This window comes from Sinohyriopsis cumingii, chromosome 4, assembly GCF_028554795.1.
Source record: "Sinohyriopsis cumingii isolate HCF-2022 chromosome 4, ASM2855479v2, whole genome shotgun sequence".
NCBI lineage: Eukaryota > Metazoa > Mollusca > Bivalvia > Unionida > Unionidae > Sinohyriopsis > Sinohyriopsis cumingii.
In genome coordinates this window covers 44,574,693-44,589,913 of record NC_142964.1, presented here as the reverse complement: position 1 = coordinate 44,589,913, position 15,221 = coordinate 44,574,693, and positions in this window count along the sequence as shown.

The following is a 15,221-nucleotide window of genomic DNA, read 5'->3' as shown; positions in this document are numbered from 1 at the left end:
TTATCAGCTAATTTAGCTATACTCAAAGCCGTTCTCATTTACGCCATTATCATCAAGGTTTTTGTAATTCCGTAGATATCATAATATTTTAAGACCATCTTTCTAACTGTCAGCAAACAACCAAAGATAAAATTCATTACCTAACAGAAATCTACGCCACAACCGTCCCGGCAATAAGACCACATTTTTTCCCACCAAGTAACAAAAGTGATCTTATTAGTGAGAACTTCCAAACATCCGGCCGTCTACCACATACTAGCGCCATAACCAACTCTTGTGTGTGTGTGTGTGTGTGTGTGAGCTTGTGTATGGTCAATCAACTTTATCATTTCAATACTTTTTATATTGACGTTTTTTTTCTTGTTTTTACTACTGACAGAAGTAAACATACTAAATATAGGCCTATAGTGCAACATAAATATCCGCTGCATTCCTTAAGTGTATTACTCGCCATATACTAAGTCAACTCATTGTTTTGTATTAAAGTTATCTTGCTTTCATCAAGCAAACTGGATGCAACATAACGTTGAAGAGTCGACATGTTCATCCTTTGAACCCACGTATTGTAACTGAACTTCACTGCATTGAAGTCGTCTTTCCAACTATAGAGACGAACTATAAAATCCCCAGTGTATAATCTTGGTAGTTATGAAAAAATGTAATGAACATTTCTTTATATCACTGATAGTATTAAAATGAAACATTTATTTACTGACATCCTATCGGAAATCTCTTTACCAAAATTAGTATGAACGGGAAGGTCTTAACGAACATGAAATTGTTCGACACGATTCGGAGAATGTTTATCTTTTATGATTAAAACTGTCATGAGAAACTATAAAAGGATGATCAATGGATACAATTAAATCCGACACGATATGGGAGGTAATCATAAACTGCCAACATCTTCAAAGGAATGGATGTAATACTAAGCCATACAGGTGCGTGTAAGGCTGTTCTTACACGTTTATACTACGTATATGAAACTCAGCTGTCCATACTTCATTTTTCGGTGAGCACAGGTCGCTTTCACGCAGTACGTTCGGGGACACCTGCACGTGCATCTATAAAGAGGACGTTAAGTCCAAATAGTGTAAACATGGAAAGTAACTTTTTCGAGAGCGTCACTGACTAAGTCGACCCCTTATCTTGTGCTGAAAAATGGCGTTGAAACCTACAACAACATGTCCTATTACAATTGTTACGTTGGATTTTGCACTTCATGCAAACGTTTTATATATTTTACGTGTTTTAGTTCATTTGGTTATTTCATCTTCATGATCACCCTGGGCTCACATTTGAAAAAATAAATGATGACGATATTATATATATGCGTGTTTACTTCTAATAATCTTCACATTAATGAATTAATAAAATGAAGGAAGAAAAAAAAGACAGGGTTCCGTTATAATGGCATGTTAATATGTCGTATAGTTGTCCAGCACCATGTCATCTCCGTTAGATATCTTTGAATTCAGCATTATACTTAGAGCGATTTAGGATTTTCTCAGTAAGGTAAATCTCTTTTAGGCTTTCTGTAGTTCTATAATTTCCCCAGCGTTTTCTCTAACTCTACAATTTTGCAAAGGCATCTGGAAATCTATAATTTCCCTAAGGATTTCTGAAAAATCACAATTCCCCTTAGGCTTTCTGGAACTCTACAATTTCCGAAACATTGAACTCTTCAATGTTTCATAAGGCTTTCCGGAACTTTACAATTTCCATAAGGCTTTCCGGAACTTTACAATTTCCATAAGGCTTTCCGGAACTTTACAATTTCCATAAGGCTTTCTGGAACTTACTTCTGCTGCGTAGAACGATATTCTTGATAAACTCCAGTCAAGTGTAATTTTGAATAATAAGCATGGGAACTGTATGTCTTCAGCATATTCTCTCTACAAATGGCGACCATCATAAAAGAAATGCAATAAAGCTGTATTTCTATGCTATTTTAAGTAATGAAACCCAAGTCAATAATTGGATCTTTTGTCCGGAACATTCATGCGCTGAGGAAATATTGGCGTAGTAATCATTTATAGTACTAACTCCGCACATATAAATAGGAAACTACTCTGTAAAATTGAATGTTACGCTACTGTTCTAGCATAGAGAGATACATGTTGGGTATTTTACAGCATAAGGGAGGGTTCACATGATCTACAGTAAAACGTTCATAGTCTGGTCGGCACTGTAGTAACACTTTTCAATGTCACTAAATTAACAGGGCTCCTATATAACTTACACTGTATGATATTTTATAATATTACATACAAGGAATGCCTGTATGTATGCTGTGTGTCTGCATAATTCACTGAAAAATCAGATTTTCTTTAGCATAAGTTCATCGTTTCGTTTGCCGTTTCCGTGACTTTAGATGCGTCTGGTTTGTATTAAAATCCCTTGAAATACCATTCTTTGATTATTATTTATTTATAATTTTTGCGGACATAAAATGTTGCCTTTTCATCCGACTACCTCAGCATTGTATAAGCTATTGTGTTGCTATGCCGCAAAAAAACCAAGACCAAACCAGAAAAGCGTATATCGAATTGTGTTGAGTTAAGCGATTGGAGAGTGGGGTGGAGAAGAATGGTGTTATATACGATGAAAATGTCTTCATCGCTAATAATACCAGCTTTACGGTAGTTCAAATTCTTATAGATTATTTATTCCCTTTCCCATCTTATGAAGTAGAAGCTCTTAAAAGCAGAATTCATTCGTAAATTCCGGGACGCATTTTGAAATGTTTTGTAAATTTATTCTGTGGAATTTAATCTCCCGCTAACGTTTATTTACATGAATCTTTTTTGGGAAATTATTGTTTTTATACTAGCGTAGAATATTATTAAAGTTATTTGTTTTTAAAAAACACATAGGAACACGAGATTCCATGTCAACTGACTCAGCATAATTATCATCAGCTGCTAGCAAATGACATTAGAAGAGGAATGTAAAATTCACTTGCCGTCAAAACCTTCCTATCATATTTATGCACTTTACAACGAAACCTTTGGGTCAGCACTAGGTCAAAGCGCTGAAAAAGTCTACGATTTTTTAAAGTCAACATTTATTGTGCTTGACGATCACAGAATATTTGAGAATTTGTGTTAAACTCCGATAGAACATACCTGATATTCTTAGAATTTCGCTTTCCCCTTGCGCTTATTGGCATTGCTCCATATTTTTGATATATTGTCTGTGGAATTTATTGCGGCCTTCTTGCATATATATTTGACTTTCTACATGGCTTTGATCCATGATCATTGCACCTATAACATGTCGATATATCATGACAAGTTTTTTAATATTCTGATTCAGTTTCTCCAGTTCCGTTTTAAGATACGGCATAGAGTTGTAGCTTCGAAGACTTTTAACGGAATGTTTTATCAATGACATTTTTTATATGATCACAGTATTTAAAGACACCATTAACTTTTATTAAGTTCAGTTCTTTTACGTTTGAAGTTATTCATCGCTGTCCAAGGTAGATTGCAGATTAACATTGCTATGGTTGATGACTGGTGTACTGTAGTTTTTGTTTGTAAATTCATCACATCCATTCCGTGATCATGCAAAAAGAGAATATACTAATGATTCATAGCTGTTCCATTATCGTTGAAAGTCAGGCCTATCCTTCATCGTCATCTTTGCTCCACTTTACTGTAAACCATTCAATAACCAGCAATTAAAGTCAACTATAAGAATGATTTGTTTATTTTTGTACGCAGGCCAGAACTTTTATTCCAATAAGTCTAATCATTCATATTTCGCCAAGCCTTGAAAAATATTCTTTATTCAATATAAAAAGGGAGATGGAATATTTCTTATTTAGTCTAAAGAAACAAGAACTGTTCCTAATTTCTAGTTAGGTTTGAGAAATGAAACAGTTGCATTTTCCTGATTTAGTCAGAATAAAGTTAAAGGAAATGTTTCCTTATTCTGCGTTTCTACAAGATACAAGATAAGGAAGAAGTAAGTAGGTATATATTCCTTAACGGGTTTTTAGCCGAGAAGGAAGAACTGTGTCCCCTTTCCTTGTTCGATCTGACAATTAAATGAGAGAAATAAACCCAAATGGTCTTTCTATATTCCATGTAAGTTAAAATACATTGTTACCCCTTAGATAAGTTTTTAGACATTGGATCAATAGCTAATGCCAAGGACTGGGTATTTGTAGTGTTCTCATGGGATGTAAGGAAGTTTGCATGGGGTATAAGAAAATCGCGTGACATATTCATGGGTTTATTAGTAGAGTAAATGGCAAAGGCGAAAATTTAAAGAAGATGTTAGCCTCCAGTCTATTGATTTGAAATGTATAAATTGATTATCAGATACATTGTCGAAATACTCATTTAAATTCTTGACAATATTTTGTAACAACTGTAATTCACTCTAAGCATATTAGAGGTGTAACGAGTCCGACCAGAGGCAGATTTTCACTGGCTCAAATAAACTTTAACAGGCCACATGTTCATTAGCTCCCTCAACATCCATCAACTGGTTTCAGATGAGGAGTATGTCTGATGAGGCGAGCTGTTATAAATGCTGTCCATGGTATATACTTAGATTTATCTGCTCTTCTTGTGACACCCTTAACAAAAACGTGCACTTTTTCAAATTGTGCCTCAAACGCGTCTTCTGCTACGAGTAATGACTCTTTTCAAAGAAGGTGACCCACTCCTAATGATGTCGGTTTGAGTACAAAAATGGAATTGTCTTAGATCAGCTGTTCTCAGACGTTAAAATAACAATTTGGAAAATACATCTCTTTCAACAAATTACAAAGCCATTGTTCACGTGAGAAGAACTTCTCCGATGTCTAACTGATGCAAGGTAAGATTGATCCAGATCATTTTTATTCTTCAACAAATTTGTATACTGACAATCAATTGATTCAGTTTTCGACAAAACTGTATTTTGTTAATTAATTATTAAACTAACAGTTGTTTAATTGTAAATTATAATGTTTACTAAATAGTTCGTAAAGTTTTTTTTTATAAGTTCAAAGTCGACATTAATTTAATGTAAAAGTTTTCTATAAGTTCAAGGTCGAGATTAATTTAATGTTAAAGTTTTCTATAAGTTCAAAGTCGAGATTAATTTAATGTTAAAGTTTTCTATAAGTTCAAAGTCGACATTAATTTAATGTTAAAGCTCTTACTTACGACCTGCCTCAGTGTGGCAGTCGGCTAAAACCAGACAACACACTAAGGTATTTACATATGTAGCTAAACTATGGGCTGCTGTTCCACAAACACAGCTTGATATGTGTATTAGATGTGGGAATGTTTATACAGACTTGATACTTCATTGTTGTGTTATTTGTCCTTATATGTCGAACTTTCGAAATTCTTTCTGGGATTTCCTTACAGATAAATTTCCCCTGAGCCTGCACATTACGTTATTTAATGCAGAAGATGAGCTGCAACTACAATATCTTTTAGGTAAAAGGTTACCATCAGGAGTAATCGACAAAAGAAAACTCCAAGCTATTCGTCCTGTATGCAGCATACTTTGTCATGCAGTGTGCAGCTATCTTCTGTAAATAAGGTACTGAAACTTGCACCTTATGAGTTGACGAACACTTTGTTGATTGATATTGTTTAAGAATTTGTATTCTAATATAGAATTTTTTTTTTTTTTTTTTTTTTGTAAAAAATATTTATTGATTGTATTCAGATGATTTATTCTTATATCATGTAATCTTCCATGGAAGGAAATAAAGATGATGATGATGATGATGACATTAATTTAATGTTAAAGCTCAGTTTAATCCATGCCATTTGGTTTTATTTACTGCTATGTTGGGAAAAGGAAAAAAGCTGTAAGGGGTAATATATTTGTTTCGTTATATGTTTCCAGAGTGCGGGAGATTCTACCACACTTAGTTGATGATATAGGATTTATTGGTACCTATAGTTGATCTGTGTGGCACATTTGGCTGTATTCACTTGCAATATCCAAATTTGTTATTTCCGTCATGAACAAGATTGCTTATATTAATATATTTTAATTTAGTACATGGTCGCTTGACTTTCCTGTATACCGGTATGTACTAATGTTTGCACCAATGATCAAACCTTACCGCCCCAACATTGCCTTAAACTTTATGATACATGGTCTACCTGATTAGTTATTTAACTTGTAAATGGCTAAATATGCTTCTACAAACCTCATATATTTTATGATGAATTTATCACTTTAATGCTTGGTCATTGGCTCACTTTTTCTGAGTATCACTCTGTCAAGTTTAATATTTTTCCCATGCTAGCAACCTTGATGTTATTTTGAAATCACCATATCTAACACATTTTGACTTCGTTTACCTACATCTTGTTGTTTTCTAGAATAAAGTGAGACATGTTATATCTTTTCAGGTCTAGCCTGGTATCTGGAACAAAGTGTAAGAGTTGGATCAGCTTGGAAGCTCTCCAGTAGTCCGGTGGTGATAGCACGGTTTCATAAGGACACGTGCAGTGTACTGCCATAAGTGACCAAGATTAGTTCATATCTCCACACTGATATATATAGCACCTCAAAGAGATGGCTTAGATCTTCAGTAAGGTACAGCTTCCCTAGAAATTGATTGTCCTATCCCATTGTTGCCTTTTTGTAGTTATAGACATTGAAATTGAATGTGTTTTGCTATAAAGCACGGTATTTGTCCCATCAAAACTTTAAATGTGAGTGCGCTTTTAGTTATATAAACAACTGACTAGGTACCTGACACAATTAATGTGGAACATAGCACCTGACATTGTTTCTTTAGTGTGTACGCATCTGAACAGGCATATTGCGGTTTGCTGCCAAAATCAATATGAGCTATGTTCCTTCACTACCCCTGGGGCAAATGTTATCCGTTGTACAGACATAAACTACAATTTGTTTTAAATACCATTTATAAGTCAACTTTGCTGTCTAAAATTTGTCATACTGTGTTTTAAAAGTTGTATGAAAATTTATTTTTTCAATAAATTTTAATTTATAAAATTTAAATGTTTATTTAAATTTCCAATTAAATTTAAATAATCAATAATTGTAAATTTCAAACATATTTTCAGGCAGGTTTTATCTTGTATTAAAATTAGGTTTTTACTGCATTGAAAACTTCATATAATTAAGTAAGATATATTGCTATGTATGTTTGATTTAATTATATCTGATTTAATATATATTTATTTCTATTTAATTTTTGTCAGTTAAAAAAAAATGTTTTCATTGCATGCTATTGTAATGTAAATTTGTTCACTAGAGATGATACTTTTTCCAGAAATTAGTTTGACCACTACTATTCGTTTTATAAACAACAGGTGTTGATCTAGATCCTGACATTGATTCAGATTTAGTAGCAACCACGTAAATAAGTTCCATTTTTATTTTAAAATGATAGGTTGTTTTCGAGGTCATGATGGGACTGGTTGTTTAAGATGTACACAACTTTTTTCTTTTTTATTTATTAGAGTAAAATGATTGGTTTTCGTCAGGGCCACACTGGGTGTATGTGATCTTTAACAAGTACCAAATTTCTACGAGGTTCAATAACATGATCACGTGACACCCCTTTTTGCGTTTTAGAAGACGAGATAACCTTTGTTTTGGAGAGTTATTCTCAGTAAAGCTGGGATTTTCTTACACTGGAAGTTGTATGTTGTGCTGTTTGAAGTAATTTCAAATTACTTGGATTTGAATTATTTCAAATTAATTGGACTCAAAAGGTTTAATTTTTTCCCTGGAAAATACATGTGCTTATATGAAATTACTGAGCAAAGACGGCTCTTACAAAATTTTATTCCGATGTTGCAAAACCGGAGTGATAATTCTTGTGTCTACAAGGAACTGTAGACTTCAACACTACAGGTTACTGCATACGTCATAGTCTTCCATCTTGGATTCTTCGTCGGGATTCGAACTAGAAATCAGTAGAACATTTTGTTATCAGGACTACTAAAATTTTATTTCTGAATTATTCTTAATTATTTTCGGATTTGATTCTATAAACCCGTAAGGTCATATTTTTTCAGTCATTTTTACAGTATTTTTCTAGGGAAATAAATTATTATATTTTTGAAAGATTGTGTTTTCACTCTTTCTTGTGTTACTGTTTATTCGAACCTAAACACGTAACATAAGAATAGCAAATTTAGGTTTGGTTTCTCAAGAGCATTTGGACCAAAACTAAAATTTCACCCTGTGGAACTGCAGCACAACACACTTTCTGGCATGTGTCATATGTCTTGTTTGCAAGGAAATTTATAAAGATTTCATTTGTAAAGTTGAAAAAGGTTTGGCATGCAAATAAAAACGTTTGGCTAAAATAGGCCGTCAGGAATCAGGTCACAATTAGTACTTCCACTTTAGTACCAACGAATGTAGCTCTGGTCTATTTTTAGAACATTTTTTCCTCTCTCATTTTGGTGGTGATAGAAGAGTTATATTTATGCATTTTTGGCAGGGATTTAAAGGTTATTGTTTTATCTTGAGAATATGAGCTCTGGGTGTCGTTTTCCGTGTGTATTTCAGTGACAGTGCACAGTAATACGGTAGTGGTGATGATCCGGAATTGAAACCTGTCATCTGTTCACATGCTGCTCTGTTGACTGTTCAGCCTCTCAAACAATACGCATGTCAACCTTTAACAAAAACTTAACAGTGAAGTCATCACTGAAGGTATTTTAGATTAACATATGATGTGTATTGATTGTCACACTGGATAGGTTAGTATTAAGAAACAAATGTAGAGAACATATAGTAAAATCAATTGTGTTCTATGTCCGCAAAGACAGTGGAACTAATAGTATACCGTTTCTGGATTAACTACGGAGAAAAGAAATAGTTATTTATGCAGTTTGAATCAGAAAAAGGGATATATATATATATATATATATATATATATATATATATATATATATATATATATATATATATATATATATATATATATATCCAAATTGGGATATAAAAATTCGTTCTTTCTCACTTTTCGGATTCGGCCAATGTGGGTATGTGAGAAAGCTTGTCAGTAGCTTCTCGTGGGTCGGTAGTTTTTTCCGGGGTTTTCCCGGGTTCTTCTTCCACCATTTATACTGGCCGCCATGTATAGCCTATCTTGTGCTGAAATATGGCGTTAAACCCTACAACAATAACAACAAAAATATACAAATTATTTCTTTGTCACTTTTCCCTAATTAGACCGAACGATGAACTATTTCCTTAGTCTAACAGCACACCGTATAGATAAAAATTACATTTTAGTTAAAAAGAAGAAAACAAACCTAGTATCTGATAATAGGTAATACCATTTGAAAAATTTGAAAAGAGACAAATAAACTAACAAACAAATGTCTAAATATGAATTCGAGAATACGTACTTTTTAGTATGCAAACCTTTCAGCATCCATTTTACGACGGTTCTATGATATCTACTAGTATAGCCAGTTATAGAACCTTGTATTTACACTGTTTTGCCATTGTTACAAAAATTATATAATATTTTAAATAAACAAATCACAGTAAATGGCCATAAACATGTTGGTTTTTTTAGTGTTGTTATTGTTGGTTCGAATAGTTCGTTTATACTTTAAAGTATTTATATTGAATTGAATCCACAACTTACGTTTGTCAGTTGATTCAAAGCTTTGTTCTCTATCTCATAAGTCGTTTCTTACTTGCAAAACTTCTACAACATGGATCCTGTACATGAAATGAAAACAATAATAACAACAAGAGATATCGGCAGATGAAATACATGAATTACTTCTATTGCTGAAATTAAGCATACAATAAAATGACGTCCTGGCTTTGTTATAAGAAAGTAAACTTATTCTTTTTTTTTCTTAAAATGGTTATCTCCTAAAACTTTTCAATTTTTTTTTTTTGTATAAACAATTGTAAATATTTCAAACTTAATAATCAGTAGTTATAAAGGCATAAACGTTCGAGGCTACGAAGTAAAATACACCCAAAAACAAGTTAGATCTGTACAATATTACAGCTGGTTTCAAATGACAAAGCGAGTGAATAATGGATAAGAAGGTTTATCTTGCACGTTTTTTAAAATAAGTCCGTACCAGTTTGTCCTCTGAGAACTTTAACAGTGTGCATTAAATTCATCCGCTAATGATCAATCTTCTCGAAATATTGAGAGTATCACTATGACGTGCCAATGGCTTTGCAATGCGGTGGTGCTGAGGCTGCAACATTCCACCTTATCTCCTGTCATCTACTCTTTTTGACAGTATGACGCGATTGTTAAAGGACAACTACCCTTCGAGGACCCTAACAATGTTTGGTTAAAGTTTTCGTACACACGAAAATTTAAAATTTACGGTACGATAAAATTGAACTTGCGAAGTTGAATGGTATGCAAACTTCCCATGTAAAGGGAGAAATAAAAGGCATGGAATGATTGAAACCAATGTAAATGAAACCTTCTTGATCAACTTCCAGTCTGCTTGCTTTAATAAATCTGTCAACTTGTTGGCGTTTAAAACAAGGCGGGAGTTTCCTTAATAACACGGTTGCGATATTTGCGTGGGCGAGACCATGATTTCGGACAACAGACACCGTCTTCAATAAACCCTGAATACTTCCGTGAATTTATGTTACATCCCCTTGAACACATGAATACATGACTTCCTCCTATTTATTTCTTCAATTTTTGTATAAAAAATAAAACCGGAGATTGCAAAATTCTGGATTCAGACGAAACATTTTGTATTGAAATGAAGTGCCCAGGGAACCGGAAATGGACATCGATCAGTCTGGTTCGTTTACATCGACAGCTCTGTTGTGGTTTGAAACTCGAATACAATGGCATTGTTAGTGGCCACATTGTGACAATCAGGCTATAAATTCATTAATTGATAAGTTAAATAACTTGGTGGGTTTTTTCTCTTTACTTACATCCTTGATGTTTTTCATTTTAAAAACTGTTGGGGACGGGGATCGAATGAAGGGTAAGCGACTACTATGTGACATGGTTGTTCTGAATACTTACAATGATATAGGCACAACTATTATAGCATTTTACATTATCATTGTTGTGGAAGGAATGCACAGAAATTGATATTATTCTGTGCTTTCGCCATAAATATGCACTAAAATAGCCACAAACATTTTTCAACTCAGTTTTGTTACTTTCCTTGCACAAATCTCACATTGATTCAGTCTTCATATTGACGAAATAAACGCAGTGATATACACTGTTCCTTTGCCAATAAGGGTATCTACAACAAAAAAGAAACAAGACGAACAAAACACTCGCTTCAAATGGCATCAAACCATTATCTGCATTGTTATGAATCGCACCTTTTCTAATCTTCCTCTAAACATATATATATATAAATATATATATATATATATATATATATATATATATATATATATATATATATATATATATATATATATATATATATATATATATATATATATCCGGCCACTGTGGTAGGGGTGGGGTGGGGTGTTTCCAATATTTTATTTAGAATATTATAGAAGTCCCACCAAAGCTCGATTTTGGTTGGGAGTTAAATTAGTGAAAGATAGATGTAAAGCTCAGAGCCCCCAGTCAGCAATCCCGACGGTTAAATGATTGAATATACAAAAAAAAAACTGAAATTCAACGAATAACAATTTAATGGCAATTCAATAGTCAAATGATTAAAATTTCCCATGTACTTCCTTTCCGCTCGACCCTGTGATAACCTATTGCATCATTTGATAAGTAGTGAGGGATAACTTTCCACCTGTCCTTGTATTCTACTGATCTGTGTATTCTTCCCTCCTATTCCTCCAATTCATTCTCCTTTTCCTTCCGACCTTCTCCAAATTACTTCTCCTCCTCGATTTCTCTATATACTCCTCCTTCTTCTCCACTTTCTTCTCCTTGACTCCTTTTCCTCCTCCTCCTCGACTCTCTCCACCGACTAGACTTGTCGACTCCGACTGCTCTTCTAGTCTCATCTCCGTCTTCTCTCTTAGTGACTCTGGACTTAACTGAACCGGGAGTCCTGTATACCAAAATGCTTCTTGTGAAAACACAAGGACGGTACAATATTTTTCTTAGCCTTCTCATTTCACACCACACCCAGCCTATCATCAGATAACGGCTATTAAATTTCTTTGGTCACGCATTTATTCATATCGAAATACTCAAACGTTATTGTATGGTAAAACAACGTCGTAATAAAAGCACGGCATCAATTACTTCTCATACATACATCAATAAATTGCGTCACATATGTACATATTCCTAATCCCAATATACTAAACAACATCACAGCAATCAGACGCATTTCTTTACATTACACCTCAACATACACAACTATTCAAATACCCACGCTCTAATATATCCATGCATCCATATTAACTAATCTTACACACTTCAACCATTTTCCAAATACACAATTCAAGCATGTGTAAAATCTAACATATCACATGAATAAATGCACTAGCATACTACGAAGTAACCTAATATCGAATTATAAAATTAATTCTGACCACAAGCTAACAATCTACATAATTCTCTACATAATACTCAAGCTCATTTCTCAAATACGCATGTAAATTAAACACTACAAAGATAATTCTACGTTCCAAATGATCTTATATACTAAACATAACTAAAATTATACTTTGCTAAAATCGAGCAAATAACTTAATGACCTTTATGAAGCTTTGTCTTCTTTAGAATCTCCTCTTTAAGTTTTACCGCCAAATTACGAGTGGCTTCCTTGGAGTAACCCTATATTGCTGAGCAATCTTCCTGGGCGAGACTAAATTTTCGCTTGCTAGTTAGAAGTTATAATTCAGATCGAAATTATTATCACAATTCCGATTGGGTGTCGCTTTTCCCGGATCCAATCAAACTTACGCGGACAATGTCCTTTTCGCTGTGTGTCCACTTGGGGACGGATTTAGAACACTCCCTGTTTCCACCTCCCGGGTTACTCTGATCTTAGGACTAAGCTGTAACTCATATGTGTTAAGTCGCGCGATCTAACGCCTGTGCCGACTGAAGATGTCGGTTCTTCTCTCTGGTCACGGTAATCTTGCGTAAACGATTAAATCTAGCCTGCGGCAATGTTAATACATTAAACCATGGTTTATAATAATACCTTAGTTTATGCACGACTTACTAATTGGGGCTGAGCATACGTGACATTATATATATATATATATATATATATATATATATATATATATATATATATATATATATATATATATATATATATATAAAGCAAGTATAGCAAAAGACTATATTTATTATTCTAATGTATTCATAAGTATAAATCTTACATTTACAAAATTTTAGTTTGAAAGCTTGATTTGAGATATGCAGTGAATGGATTAATTACACTTTTCGTATAGTTTTATTACTTAAAGTAGAACAGTAGCATAAACGTGAAATATAAACTAACAAGTAGGTATGTTTATCATTTCGAATTAATATTTCCCTGGTCTGAATTATATACAGTGAATCATCTCTACTTTCAAATCCCGTGGGACACAGGCATTCATTTCAGAGAGGTTCTCAAATTTCACTTAACAATAAATGCAATCATTTCAACAAAAACATCCTCGCCCGTTTCCGTCAAGTGGAGAAGAAATATTCGCTGCCATTAAAAAATATATATCTGGAACCTCCTTTTAATAATATGGAGCAATATGGCCAGGAAAGGAGACAAAGAAAACCATCGGATCAGTGTATGACCTTTCTGTTGCAGCTTATGCGCTGCAATATGCCGGCCGCCATCACCAAACTGATCAAATTTAAGTCTATTTCAGCAACTACACCCAACAATATTTCAAAAGCTTTTAAGTTTATTTTACCTGTCCTCACTTTTTCGTATTTGGGTATTGTCCCAAAATACAACGAAACATTTAGAAAATAAAATTTGGAATTTTTGTTTTTCTTTGCTTTAGATTGTTCTTTATCGTATCTAGTTATTTGGCTAGTCCATAAGAAGGTCCCTAGTTTTGTACTTCATTTCATTCAGGCATGGACCTGTTTGGCCAGTTTCCTTGCTTTTAATTTTTCTTAATTTCCCAGTTTTGAATCATCAGTGACCACTGCAATTAATATCTCTAGGTTATGTATAGTTTGTATCTTGGCGTGATGATATTGATGTTGCGTATGTTGTGTGCTCATTTATTCCTGTATTCTTGTAAGGAACGGGCTTATCTAAGTCAACTTTCGATTCAAAATATATTCTCTCTTTTTTTTTACCTTATCTAGGAGAGAAAAAACCAAAAACAAATGTAAAGGTTAGATTGTGTGACGTAGGTTGTTAATGCAGGATTTATTGTTGAATGTTTGTGTTTTGGTATTTTCTTTTCCGATCTGATTTTTCTTCCGCAGGTCTGTCTTATATTATTTAAAAATTACTACTTTAGCTTTAATCTTGGTTCTTAGAAACGGATTGAAATTATCTCAAGCGCGGACGTGATCGAAAGCATAATAAATAAATCTTAAATTCGTGACCTTGGCGGCCAAATTGGATTCAAATCGTTCTTCGAGCGTACGCGCTGGAAAACGTGATAATTATGTTAGGTCTGCATTTTACATATCATCTGTTAACGCTGAGTTTCATTTACCACAACTATTTTGTTGTCAGTTTTCTCTATGCAAATTCACGCGGCCTATGCTTTCGTATTAGTGACGAGTCTTATCGTCTTCGTATTATTATCCAACCATGGATGTTATTTATCTATCGTATTATTGTTACTGACCTTGATTTAAAAACGGATTGAAAATGTTCGCGTCGCGGGCATGATGGAAAACATGGTAATTTGAATGAGTTTATGTTTGTCTAAAGCGGACTGAAAAGTTTCTGGCATGGACGTGATGTAAAACATGGTATTCTGGGCTTTTATTTTGTTTCTTATACGTAAGTGTAAACACTAGCCTTGTTTCAACACATGCTTTTAAATTTTTTAAATAAATTTATATCATTTGATAAAATGTTACTAGTCAGTTAATATGAGAGATGCAAATTTCCTCTTTAGTTTGTCTTTGTCTTTGTTGATAAGAATATCAAAGGTGAGGGCACGAGTCACATTTTTAAGTTCCAGTGAGAGATTATATTGCAACTTTGTCTCCTTCCGCCGCGACATTGTTCTATATGAACGAAAGTAACTCAGAATCTAGTTCTCAATGGCGACTAATTACATCCGATGTTTATTGCACGATCTGATGTAAATGGCCGAGCGATGTTCCG